The 13,722-nt window shown below is 41.4% G+C and overlaps 1 long non-coding RNA gene across 1 annotated transcript; it reads right to left on the reverse strand.

The window, feature by feature from the left end:
- Positions 1 to 12,195: 12,195 nt before the first annotated feature.
- On the reverse strand, positions 12,196 to 13,133 carry LOC110522884. Its single transcript, XR_002473388.2, has 3 exons — positions 12,910 to 13,133; positions 12,744 to 12,823; positions 12,196 to 12,614 (listed from the first exon to the last, which is right to left on the reverse strand). It is a non-coding gene; the product is annotated as an uncharacterized LOC110522884 (long non-coding RNA).
- Positions 13,134 to 13,722: the final 589 nt, after the last annotated feature.

The following is a 13,722-nucleotide window of genomic DNA, read 5'->3' on the forward strand; positions in this document are numbered from 1 at the left end:
TAACTGCACCTATTTGAACTCATTACCTGTATAAAAGACACCTGTCCACACACTCAATCAAACAGACTCCAACCTCTCCACAATGGCCAAGACCAGAGAGCTGTGTAAGGACATCAGGGATAAAATTGTAGACCTGCTCAAGGCTGAGATGGGCTACAGGACAATAGGCAAGCAGCTTGGTGAGAACGCAACTGTTGGCGCAATTATTAGAAAATGGAAGAAGTTCAAGATGACGGTCAATGACCCTCAGTCTGTGGCTCCATGCAAGATCTCACCTCATGGGGCATCAATGATCATGAGGAAGGTGAGGGATCAGCCCAGAACTACACAGCGGGGCCTGGTCAATGACCTGAAGAGAGCTGGGACCACAGTCTCAAAGAAAACCATTAGTAACACACTACGCCGTCATGGATTAAAATCCTGCTCAAGCCAGCGCATGTCCAGGCCCGTCTGAAGTTTGCCAATGACCATCTGGATGATCCAGAGGAGGAATGGGAGATGGTCATGTTGTCTGATGAGACAAAAATAGCGCTTTTTAACTCCACTCGCTGTGTTTGGAGGAAGAAGAAGGATGAGTACAACCCCAAGAACACCATCCCAACCGTGAAGCATAAGGTGGAAACATAAGGTGGAAACATCATTCTTTGGGGATGCTTTTCTGCAAAGGGGACAGGACGAGTGCACCGTATTGAGGGGAGGATGGATGGAGCCATGTATCGTGAGATCTTGGCCAACAACCTCCTTCCCTCAGTAAGAGCATTGAAGATGAGTTGTGGCTGGGTCTCCCAGCATGACAACGACCCAAAACACACAGCCAGGGTAACTAAGGAGTGGCTCCGTAAGAAGCATCTCAAGATCCTGGAGTGGCCTAGCCAGTCTCCAGACCTGAACCCCAAAAAATCTTTGGAGGGAGCTGAAAGTCCGTATTGCCCAGAGACAGCCCCGAAACCTAAAGGATCTGGAGAAGGTCTGTATGGAGGAGTGGTCCAAAATCCCTGCTGCAGTGTGTGCAAACCTGGTCAAGAACTACAGGAAACGTATGATCTCTGTAATTGCAAACAAAGGTTTCTGTACCAAATATTAAGTTCTGCTTTTCTGATGTATCAAATAGTTATGTCATGCAATAAAATGCAAATTAATTACTTAAAAATCATACAATGTGATTTTCTGGATTTTTGTTTTAGATTCCGTCTCTCACAGTTGAAGTGTACCTATGATAAAAAATTACAGACATCTACATGCCTTGTAAGTAGGAAAACCTTCAAAATCGGCAGTGTATCAAATACTTGTTCTCCCCACTGTAGGCTGTGGAGTTCTGCAAAGAAATGACCAAGAAGCAATAAATGGCTGCCTGAAATTAAGTATTGATTTGGAAACTGTTAACTGGATGCCGTTTGCTTGCCTTAAGCATCCGTAGACCACTCTTTTGAAGTGTTGTTCAGAATAGCCCACTCTAAAGTGAGACAAGGCAGCAATGTTCATTGTCTCAATTTGAGCAAGAAATGTACATTACTGGTCAAAGCAAGCAGTCTATGAGCTAACATGTATAAAGCAATACATGTGATAACTTCCTTATTTGGCACTTTTTGCTACAGCTACTGGCCTATTAAGGTTCAGGTAACTCACTTGAAAGGTGTCTTTTTAATATCCCCTTAATTTTTGCCATTTCTACATTTGTATTCATGGCACTAAAGCTCAGTATAGCACACACATCCTCCCCATCCAGTCTGTTCAAAGGGCCAGACGATAAGCAGCCTCCTGGATAGTGAGCCAAAGCTAGAGCCCAGAGGCAAAGGGAGACCAGGGAATACCACAGTGAAAAGGCACCCATTAGAGGACACACTCTTTTCATATTTGCCTTTCCTCCACTTCAAAGCAGATCTGTCAGGCCAGTTAAAGGGGAACTGCACACTGATTTGGCCTCGTTTTTTTGGCTTGCTCTTCAAGAAAAGCTGGCAGTTGTGACAGAAGCCAAATGTGAGTTGGCTTGAGGGTGTGGTTTGATGTGGGTGTGTCTTGGTGGCAAGGACACACCCATCTGTCAGAACCTTGCCTGCTGCAGTTTCCTCCCACTCAATCACAATAAACCTACAGGTTGGAGTTAAATAACCACAGGCAGATAGATGTATGGTGAGATGCCGAAGGAAGCTTTGAATAGGTCAGTAGCCTACAGAGTAATATGGAAGAATGCAATTGCTGAATTTATGTAGATATTCTAAACTAAAGTGTTTTGATAACTTTCAAATGCAGTAACAGGTACATGTAGAATAAACAAACCTTTACATAATACCATAGAAGCAGTGTTCTGCCAATATAAAAATGTGTAACTTTCATTGTCATTCCCAGCTGAAACAGATACTTTGCATCGGCATTTTGTCTTTTTCGTAATGGCAAACGTCAGTGATACCGGGGTTTCCCGAACCTGTACCAGATTTGATTACCAACGGCAGTTAGGATAGGTCAAATCTAAAACACAAACAGGTAATATGTTGAAGTTCGAACAGGTCAGATAATACCTACCCAATTATGGTCTCCCCATCAAACGACCAAGGCTGGCGTCTGGCAAAAGCATCTACAGTCCTCTTCACCTGTAGAAACAGGCAGAGTTCATCAGGGACACAAAAACTGTCCATTTCTGCTGTACTATATTATTAATAATCATTTTCAGTACCACATTGTTTTTTTTTCAGTGCCAGGTCTCTCTCCATTCAGAGACGTCAGTATCAAGTCTGTCTGTCAGTCATGACTCCTTCACATAATCTTGCATGTCTCCAAGTGCTGGCTCCATAGATGCATCGGTGAACACATACAGTCACTGTTCTATTACCAATTGCACTTAAAATTGGTGATATCTGACAAACATATATTATGTTGAAGTTTAAACAGGTCAGACTAAACCTAACTAATTCTGGTCTCCCCATCGACGACCATTGGTGAGCAGGCAAGAGGTGAGACTGGAGGTAAGGTCTTGGCCAGAATCCCATTGATGGGCATGGTAGCGTAGATCAGTTCCTGGCCCCTCATCAAAGATACTGGTCAAACTGAAAAAAATAAAAAATATAACACACACACACAGATTACATTACCAACGGTGGTTATGATTAGCCTGGTTGAACCAACTTGATTGCTGCATTCACCTTTCTATTACACTTCAGATATCATATGTGGTTCCACCAGGCTAGGTTATGAAGGTGAATTGGGACAAAACTCAAAACTGTTTTGACCTTTGACCAGGTCAAATGTCACCAAGCTGATTCAAGTTTCCTCTCTGTTCCATTTATAGGAATTCTCACAGCAAGTGCATGTCTACGTGATACTGAGGGTCACCTTGCTGGACTTCTCTATGTTCGGTTGCAAACGGGACATCTCTCAAACAACTGCAACAGGCAATCCTCATAAACAATGTACTTCATCTTATGAGCTGGCATTGACTGGGAGGGCCTGTGACAGGGTGATATAGGTTTATAAAGCCATCTGTGTCACCAGGGCAGTAACTTGGTCAAGCTAATTCTAGGTTGTCACTAGTTACCACAGCCATAAAGTCATATAGGCTGCCCATTTCTACAACTTCTCTTCTTAATATGTGATTTTAAACCTAACCTTAACCACACTGCTAACCGTATGCCTAACCCCAACCTTAAATTAAGACCAAAAAACAAATGTTTGTTTTCATGAATTTTTACGATAGACAATTTTGACTTGTGGCTGTGGTAACTGGTTGAAACCATAATTATATGCTTTGACTGTAGCTCCAGATTGGATTATATTCAGGCCGGTAACGCTATTACGGAATCAGACATGAGTTAGCTACCACCGTAGCTGCATCCATCATTTTGGTTTTGCCCTATGCCAGCACTCTCCAACCCTGTTCCTGGAGTGCTACCCTCCTCTAGGTTCTCAATCCAACCCCAGTTGTAACCTGATTCAGTTTATCAACAAGCTAATTATTAGAATCCGGTGAGCTAGATCAGGGTTGGAGTGAAAACCTACAGGTCAGCCTGGTCTCATAGACTAGACGTAGTAAATGTAAATTCGAGACACTGAAATTAGTATGGATGTTACAGAAGGTTACTTAAGGCAAAAACTAATGTCTAGCAACCCGAAGGTTTAGTGTTTGAATCTCATCATACTTTTTAGATACTTTGCAACTACTTAGAATGTTAGCTAACTCTTCCCTTAACCCTAACCTTACTAACCCTTCTCCTTACTCTTGAGCCTAACTTTAACCCTAACCTTAAGACCCTAACTCCTAATAAATAACTTTAACCACCTAGCTAACGTGATCCACAACAAATTGGAATTCGTAACATATTGTACATTTTGCACATTCGTAACATACATAACTTTTTAATCAAAAGGTGGGGTGAGCCTGATGTTCTGCATGTCACGTCTCATGTCCAAAACATGGGAAAAGGGGAGAGAAAGTCTAAATTTCGATGCATCTACAAATGCAATGTTTCACACAATATCGTATTATATTTGATGAGTTACTGACCTGTTCGTCCACAGGCTCGATGTGCTCGCGCTCTGATCACACTGCCACAGGATGTCCATGCACCAGATCGTCTGAGAGATGCACTCCTGTTGGACTGGAAAACAAAGAGACATTTGGTCAGTGGTGTTTCTTTTTCAATGCTGTATCAACATCTTTATCTGGACAGAAAATGCATTGTTTAACATAACACAAACCCACCTTGGACAATGTGACAAGTGGTTCCTCAACACCCAATCCTTGTGCCTCATTGTTTGTTCTTGTTTCCCAATCAACAGCTACTTCTCTGATGAGTGGGTCTTGGAGGTTTACAAGTGCACAGCAAGTCTACACCAGCACATTACTATAACAAAACAAATAAGGTGGGATGAATCTCAGGATTTTGAAATCTTTTAGTCAAGCATTTGCCCTTTCAACATGAATCCTGTTTCTCACTATGTCTTTTGTGAGATGTATTTCACTCTCTGTGAATCTTCCGCGGTTCAGGAATGGAGGAATGTTCAGTGACTCCTGCAGGCATTAAGCTCTGGATCAAGAAGCCTCTGTCAAGCCTCTGTCTGTCAAAATCATGTCTCCAGACGTGAAGATCTTCTAAAAACCCCGACTTCTGGACAATAGCTTTGTCCGACACAGATCCTGGATACAGATCACTGCAGTATGTTATCACCGCATTAGGTACAACTCCCTGGAGTAGCTTGAAGTAATACATTGAACGGTACACATAGTAGGTTTGCTTCTGCAGATCCACCGGACTTGGAATAGCAACTTCTATATCAGTACAGTCAATGACTATCCTGAAGTTTCTGCTGGGACCCTGAAAAAATGCAGGAAAGCATGTTTGGTTCTTCTCCTGACTTGGAACAGTCTTCACGATGCTCATGAAAATAGATTGTGGATCACGATAATGAAAGTGATTGTAACAGTGATTGTTCTACAATGGAATAGTTGAGCCAGGTGCAAGTTGGTGTAGCTGTGACGCAACTTCATAAGCACCATATACACTTGATGCTCATAAGACAGCATCTCAACCCTCCACTTGGCAAAGTAGACAACGCAGTCCTTGTAGCGTTCCAAGTATTCAATGATGTTGAACATGTCTTTATCTGGAAGTCCTGATTCCATCCTAAATACTTTATCAGACAGCTGATTCTCCTGTAAACCTTCAACTGCGCTAATGGTTTCTTAAGATGCACCTCAGTGAGAACATTCTGCAACTGTGCAGACAGCAGCCTCCTACATTCTTCAGCGGCCGAGGGGCCTGGAACTTCATGGTCTGGCATGCTGGTAGGGTTTGGATATTCATCTTCTATCATGGTGGATGAGCTACCTTTTCTGGTAAATACAGAGCAATTTCTCTTTCCCAACGGAAAATGTCAGCTGCATACCCGAGTGTTGTCACTGGGTTTCTCGTCCACCCGTTTTGAAAAACTTTTTTTATTTTTTACTTTTACTAGCTAGCTAGGTTGATTACTAAAATGGTAACATCTATATTTAAATCCCTTAACCCACAGACTTGACTATGGTAACGGTAAAATAGACTGGGCTTTGGTCTATCTGCACATCTAAATTCCTACTATGTGAATGTGACATTTCTGCTGGGATGGAGGAATATTCTGGAATGCTCAACCAGATGATCAGGACAGTCTAGGGTACTATTTGCCCGAAGATGTGAAGTATTGCGATGATCTATACGACTGTACTTCTGATTCAAATTCTCAAGAGGAAAGTTAAAACCCTCAGCCGTGTGGTCACAGAGAAGGACCAACAGTGATAGGGGGATTGTCTGAAAGGGACTGACATGCAGAGATGTAACATAAGGATTTTGGAACTGGCCAGCAGACCACAATCTATGTTTTCAGGTCCTAAATCTGTGGCATGCTATGTTTGCAAAGGAAACCTTTTGCTGCTGTGTCAGGCTAGTTTGGCACATTTTCTACTGTAAGGATGTGCGCTGAGAGTCGGGAAGCAAGTTCAGGGAGTGAGTGATTTAATAAATGAACACAACATGATACAAAATAAGAAACAGGAACAACACATGACACAGGAATAGAAACAATAATGCCTGGAGAAGGAACCAAAGGGAGTAACGTTTATAGGTAAGGTAATCCGGGAGGTGATGCAGTCCAGGTGAGCCTGATGACGCGCAGGTACGCGTAACGATGGTGACAGGTGTGCTCACTAACGAGCAGCCTGGAGGCCGGAGATGGAGCACACTTGACACTACTTGCCATTTCACTGCTATCTCAGGCTGGTTTGGCACATTGTTTACTAGCCCAGTCTGAAAAGTAATGGACTCATTACATTTGATTAGTCATGTACAACAGATGCACTTGCTAAATATCCCTTCCCTGGTGGGCAAACGCTAGCTAGCTTGTCACCATGTGAAAAAGTATGACTACACAAACCGTGAGCTAAAGTTATCTAGCTGGCTAGCTCACTGAAGACTTATCAATAAAACGGTCACAACAGATGCACTCGTGGAACAAAACCTGTTTCTATGTTTTGAATGGGGAAAACATTAAGCCCACAAGTTCTTTGTGAGCGAGCTAGCCAAATTTAGCTAATGTAGCTAACTAGCCAACCAAGATGCCTAACTACAGAGCTGTGGACTCGAGTCACATGTCTTGAAAACTTGTAACTCGACTTTGACTTGAGACTGATAACTTGAAATTATGTGGTCAGGTTTTGTAACATTTCGTCCCAAATTTTGTGGCACAGAGTCTACATGGATTAATCTATACTCAGACAGAGACAGTAGCCGCAGCATCGCCCTTGCAAAAAAACTACAACAGATTGTTTAGTGAAATGCACACTCAGCACTCCGATTTGACCAGCAAACTGTCAATCAACACAGGTCAGGTGAGCTAGCGAACAGATTGATAATTTGCGGTACAGCTATCTCGGCCATACCCGTTACTGACAGGTGTATATAAAATCGAGCACACAGCCATGCAATCTCCATAGTCAAACATTGGCAGTATAATTATCTTACTGAAGAGCTCAATGACTTCCAACGTGGCACCGTCATAGGATGCCACCTTTCCAACAAGTCCGTTTGTCTAAATTCTGCCCTGCTAGAACTGTCCCTGTCAACTGAAAATCATCTGTCCTTGGTTGCAACACTCGCAAGAGGGTTCTAAACTGCCCCTGGAAGCAACTTCAGCACAAGAACTGTTTGTGGGTTTCCATAGCCGAGCAGCCGCACACAAGCCAAAGATCACCATGCGCAATGCCAAGCGTCGGCTGGAGTGGTGTAAAGCTTGCTGCCATTGGACTCTGGAGCAGTTGAAACAGGAGTAGGCACTCATGGAGTGATGAATCACGCTTCACCATCTGGCAGTCCAAATAACAAATCTGGGTTTGACGGAAGCAAGGAGAACGCCACCTTCCCAAAATGCATAGTGCCAACTGTAAAGTTTGGTGGACGAGGAATAATGGTCTGGGGCTGTTTTTCATGGTTCGGGCTAGGTCCCTTAGTTCCAGTGAAGGGAAATCTCAACACTACAGCATACAATGACATGCTAAATGATTCGGTGCTTCCAACTTTCTGGCAACAGTTTGGAGAAAGCCCGGCCCTGTTTCAGCATGACAATGCCCCCATACACAAAGCGAGGTCCATACAGAAATGGTTTGTGAAGATCGGTGTGGAAGAACTTGACTGGCCTGAACAGAGCCCTGACCTCAACTCCCTCGAACACCTTTGGAATGAATTGGAACGCCAACTGCAAGTCAGTCTTAATCGGCCAACATCAGTGTCCGACCCCACTAATGCACTTGTGGCTGAATGGAATCAAGTCCCTGAAGAAATGTTCCAACATATTATGAATGTGTACTTGTGTGTTTATTTTCTCACTTCGGTGGTGCTTCTGGAAGCTGTAAAATAAGGGCCAGGTTGTCAAGATGAGTAATGTACTATATAAGCACACATTAATTACAAGTAAGTAGCCTTCAAGATACACTTCATTTTAAGTAGCTAAATCCTGTGTAACACCTAGTAATTACATTGTGTTTATGCAGATATAACATTTAATCTGTGGTGAACTAGTGTGATTATCCTCCCACTTAGATGGTGCTTCCAGAAGCCTTAAAATGAGGGCCAGGTTGTCAGGATGGGCAATGTACTACATAAGCACACATTAATTACAAGTAAGTAGCCCTCAAGATACACTTCATTTTAAGTAGCTAAATCCTGTGTAACACCTTTTAATTACATTGTACTTATGCAGATATTACATGTACTCTGTGTTGTACTAATGGGTTTATCCTCACTTGGATGGCAAGGAATTTCAGGTTGTCATAATGGGTAATGTACACATTATTTATAAGTTATTTTTTATTATAACCTTCTCGGACACATAGCGCATCTGTCCATGAGATTACAACCTTGTGACAGTTATTACTGAATCAGATGCAGCTGAGAAGAAACTTAACACTAAATTGGTGAATTTGTAACAAGCATGGGAACAAGCATGTTCTTACACCTCTGTAATTACAGACTGCAATTACCACCAGTTATGTTGTTATTACAATGTAACTACAGTTATTAAATTAACAACAATATTTGTTAGTGTAATTACATGTGTAATAAGGAGGTAATAAGGACCCTTTAAAATGAAGTGTTACCTACACTACCGGTCAAAAGTTTTAGAAGGGGTTGTCTTTATTTTTACTATTTTCTACATTGTAGAATAATAGTGAATACATTAAAACTATGAAATAACACATATGGAATCATGTAGTAACCAAGAAAGTGTTAAACAAGTCAAAATCAATTTTTATTTTGGAGATTCTTCAAATAGCCACCCCTTGCCTTGATGACAGCTTTGCACACTCTTGGCATTCTTTCAACCAGCTTCATGAGGTAGTCACCTGGAATGCATTTCAATTAACAGGTGTGCCTTCTTAAAAGTTAATTTGTGGAAATTCTTTCCTTCTTAATGCGTCTGACCCAACCAGTTGTGTTGTGAAAAGGTGTGTGTGGTTGGGGGGGGGGGGGGGGGGGGGGGGAAGAGATAGCCCTATTTGGTAAAAGACCAAGTCCATATAATGACAGGAACAGCTCAAATAAGCAAAGAGAAACGACAGTTCATCATTACTTTAAGACATGAAGGTCAGTCAATACGGAACATTTCAAGTTTCTTCAAGTGCAGTCGCAAAAACCATCAAGCGCTATGATGAAACTGGCTCTCATGAGGACCGCCACAGGAAAGGAAGACCCAGAGTTACCTCTGATGCAGAGGATATGTTCATTAGAGTTACCAGCCTCAGATATTGCAGCCCAAATAAATGCTTCAGAGTTCAAATAACAGAGACATCTCAACATCAACAGTTCAGAGGAGACTGTGTGGATCAGGCCTTCATGGTCGAATTGCTGCAATGAAACCACAGCATTCTGCAGCGATACGCCATCCCATCCTGGCTTACGCTTAGTGGGACTACCATTTGTTTTTCAACAGGACAATGACCCAAAACACACCTCCAGGCTCTGTAAGGGCTATTTTACCAAGAAGGAGAGTGATGGAGTGCTGCGTCAGATGACCCGGCCTCCACATTTCCCCGACTTCAACCAAATTGAGATGGTTTGGGATGTGTCGGACTGCAGAGAGAAGGAAAAGCAGCCAACAAGTGCTCAGCGTATGTGGGAACTCCTTCAACATTGTTGGAAAAGCATGCCAGGTGAAGCTGGTTGAGAGAATGCCAAGAATGTGCAAAGCTGTCATCAAGGCAAAGGGTGGCTTTTTGAAGAATCTCAAATCTAAATTAGATTTTGATTTGTTTAACACTTTTGTGGTTACTACATGATTCCATATGTGTTATTTTCTAGTTTTGAGGTCTTCACTATTGTTTTACAAGGTAGAAAATAGTCAAAATAAAAACCCTTAAATGAGAAGGTGTTGTAAAACTTTTGACAGGTAGTGTATATTTTTCCCCGACCCTTCTTGAACACTTGAAAAAACAGTGACCGTACACCCAAAGTAATAATTAAAACATGAAGTGGATTGCAAAGAACATGCCAACATGCCGTTTATCCTCACTCCTTGGACAGACCAGAGCCTAACATGCTGAACAAAACTGCTCGCATTGTGTGCGCGAGCATTGCTAAATAAATTCATACATACAGTTGAAGTCAGAAGATTACATACCCCTTAGCCAAATACATTTAAACTCAGCTTTTCACAATTCCTGACATTTAATCCTAGTAAAAATGCCCTGTCTTAGGTCACCACCTTATTTTAAGAATTTGAAATGTCAGAATAATAGTGGAGAGAATGATTTATTTCACCCCCACAACATGATGCTGCCACCCACGTGCTTCACGGTTGTGATGGTGTTTTTCAGCTTGCAAGCCTCCCCTTTTCCCTACAAACATAATGATGGTCATTATGGCCAAACAGTTCTATTTTTGTTACATCAGACCAGAGGACATTTCTCCAAAAAGTACGATCTTTGTCCCCATGTGCAGTTGCAAACTGTAGTCGGGCTTTTTTATGGCTGTTTGGAGCAGTGGCTTCTTCCTTGCTGAGCGGCCTATCAGGTTATGTCGATATAGGACTCATTTTACTGTGGATATAGATACTTTTGTACCTGTTTCCTCCAGCATCTTCACAAGGTCCTTTGCTGTTGCTCTGGGATTGATTTGCACTTGATTTGCACCAAAGTACGTTCATCTCTAAGAGACAGAACGCATCTCCTTCTTGAGCGGTGGAACGGCTGCGTGGTCCCATGGTGTTTATACTTGCATACTATTGTTTGTACAGATGAACGTCGTGCCTTCAAGCTGTTGGAAATTCCTCCCAAAGATGAACCAGACTTGTGGAGGTCTAGAATTGTTTTTCTGAGGTCTTGGCTGATTTCTTTTGATTTTCCCATGTCAAGCAACATTGGAAGGTAGGCCTTGAAATACATCCACAGGTGCCCCTCCAATTGACCCAAATAATGTCAATTAGCCTATGAGAAGCTTCTAAAGTCATGACATCATTTTCTGGAATTTTCCAAGCTGTTTAAAGGCATAGTCAACTTAGTGTATGTAAACTTCTGACCCACCGGAATTGTGATAGTGAATTATAAGTGAAATAATCTGTAAACAATTGTTGGAAAAATTACTTGTCATGCACAAAGTAGATAACTAACCAACTTTCCAAAACTATAGTTAAGAATTTTGTGGAGTGGTTGAAAAATTATTTTTAATGACTCCAACCTAAGTGTATGTAAACTTCCAACTGTAGATGTTATTCAATCTTTGCACCTACGTTGCCACGCTCTAAAATAGAAGTCAGTTGTATTTGTGACGCTGATCGCGGTGCAAGTCCTGCCTCTCCCATCTCCTCATTGATTATACCCACGTGGGTGATTGAAAGATGGACTGAGGTCGGTCGGGCGTGGTACACTCTAAAAAGTAAAGGTTCCTGGAGTATCCTTTAGGGGTTCTTTAAATTGAAACTGTGGGGGAACCCGTATAAGTTCATAAAAGAACCCTTGAAAAAGGTTTTTCAAATAACCTTTTGGGGTTCATTTAACACTGTCCACCCTCCCATTATAAAAAAACATTTTAATAACAATATTGATTTACATAAGTAATTGTTAATTTAGTGGCACCACAAATGTGAATTAATATTTACAAAACAATTTACCAAACAAAACACATTAAACAATTGCAACATTTCTGCAGACATGACAGACCATAGTAAATTTACTTCGTATAGTGCTTTTCATTACAACTTTTTATTTAAAAATGTACAATAAAAACAAGATACATTAAAAATGAAGCATAGGTAAACTAACAAGAGACTTAATGCTAAATACAGATTTTTTTTGCTTGAGTGTGTCTGTGTCCTAAACCACTTGCCCAACAACCACTTAGTTATGTTAGGAAGTTTGCCATCTTTATGACCGGCACTGGTAACTTCACCCCAACATCTCTTATCCCCAGAACACAGTAACTTAAGAATATAAGTGTTTCTCAGAAATATTTGGGAAATAAAAGCCCTAGCAGAGCCACAAGTCCCATGGGAATGTCCTCTAGGGCGTGCATGTTCTCCCCATCAAAGGCCAGCGGGATTTCACTCTCATGGTGAAATGGATTTCCGTCGATGTGCAGTAAAGGAGTGGGGAGCGGTGAAATCTGTGTCAACAAAAGACAGAAAAGCTGAATACACATACAATTAACAAAGAACATAACAAATGTTCAGCTGTAGTTTTATATAAGCATGCACACTTAGGTTTATGAAGAAAGACTTGTGCATAGGCATACCTTGTCACGGACATAAAGGCCACTCGGGTCCTCATTGAAGAGGTTGGGCAAAAGCAGGATCGCTGCTGTGGTCTCGAGTCCTAGTAGAGTAAAGCAATGATCTTGCTACACTTGCTAATTTTATTGCAAAATACATTATAGAAAGGGAAGGAATAAGAGCAAATACCCCTTTGTGCCTCTTCTGTATTGTCCTTCAGGGACTGTTGAAATTGTAACGACAGATTTCCTCTTCGTTTGAAGAGGAGTAAGGCTCGCACCAAGATGCGGCGTGGTAAGTGTTCATGACGATTTTAATAAGAAAAGCACTGAACACTATCAAATAAAATAAACAATACACGAATATGTGCCATAACCAAACCAAAACAGTACTGTGTGGCGACAAACACACACAAACCAACAGTGAAACCCAGGCTACCTAAATATGGTTCTCAATCAGGGACAACGATAAACAGCTGCGAGAACCATATCAGGCCAAACACAGAAATAGAAAAAACATAGAAACACAAACATAGACTGCCCACCCCAACTCACGCCCTAACCATACTAAATAAAGACAAAACAAGGGAAATAAAGGTCAGAACGTGACAGAAATAGCAGGATGATATCTTCACCCCTGCCTCTGCTAGTCCTTGTTCATTTTTTTGTCTATATCTTGATTAATTTCTGAGAAGATTTGAAAAGACCTTTGCACACATTTGCACCAATTCCATTGTGTCCATGTTCTGTCCTATAAGAATTTCAAAGGAAGAGAAAATGTGTGAAAGAATAGTCTTACAAGCATAACAAAAGTATATATATTAAATAAATATCAAAATTTCAAGGAAAATATATTAAAAGGGAAACCAGTAGCTCTTGTCGTCGATAAACTATATATTGATAACCAGTTGTTCAGAGACTCAAAGACTACTCCATGGTTATTTTTAAAATTACAAAGTTCTTATAGATGAGAAAAATGATGAAACGCGCAATTCTAACCCGG

This window comes from Oncorhynchus mykiss, chromosome 5 (genome assembly GCF_013265735.2).
Source record: "Oncorhynchus mykiss isolate Arlee chromosome 5, USDA_OmykA_1.1, whole genome shotgun sequence".
Classification (NCBI taxonomy): Eukaryota; Metazoa; Chordata; class Actinopteri; order Salmoniformes; family Salmonidae; genus Oncorhynchus; species Oncorhynchus mykiss.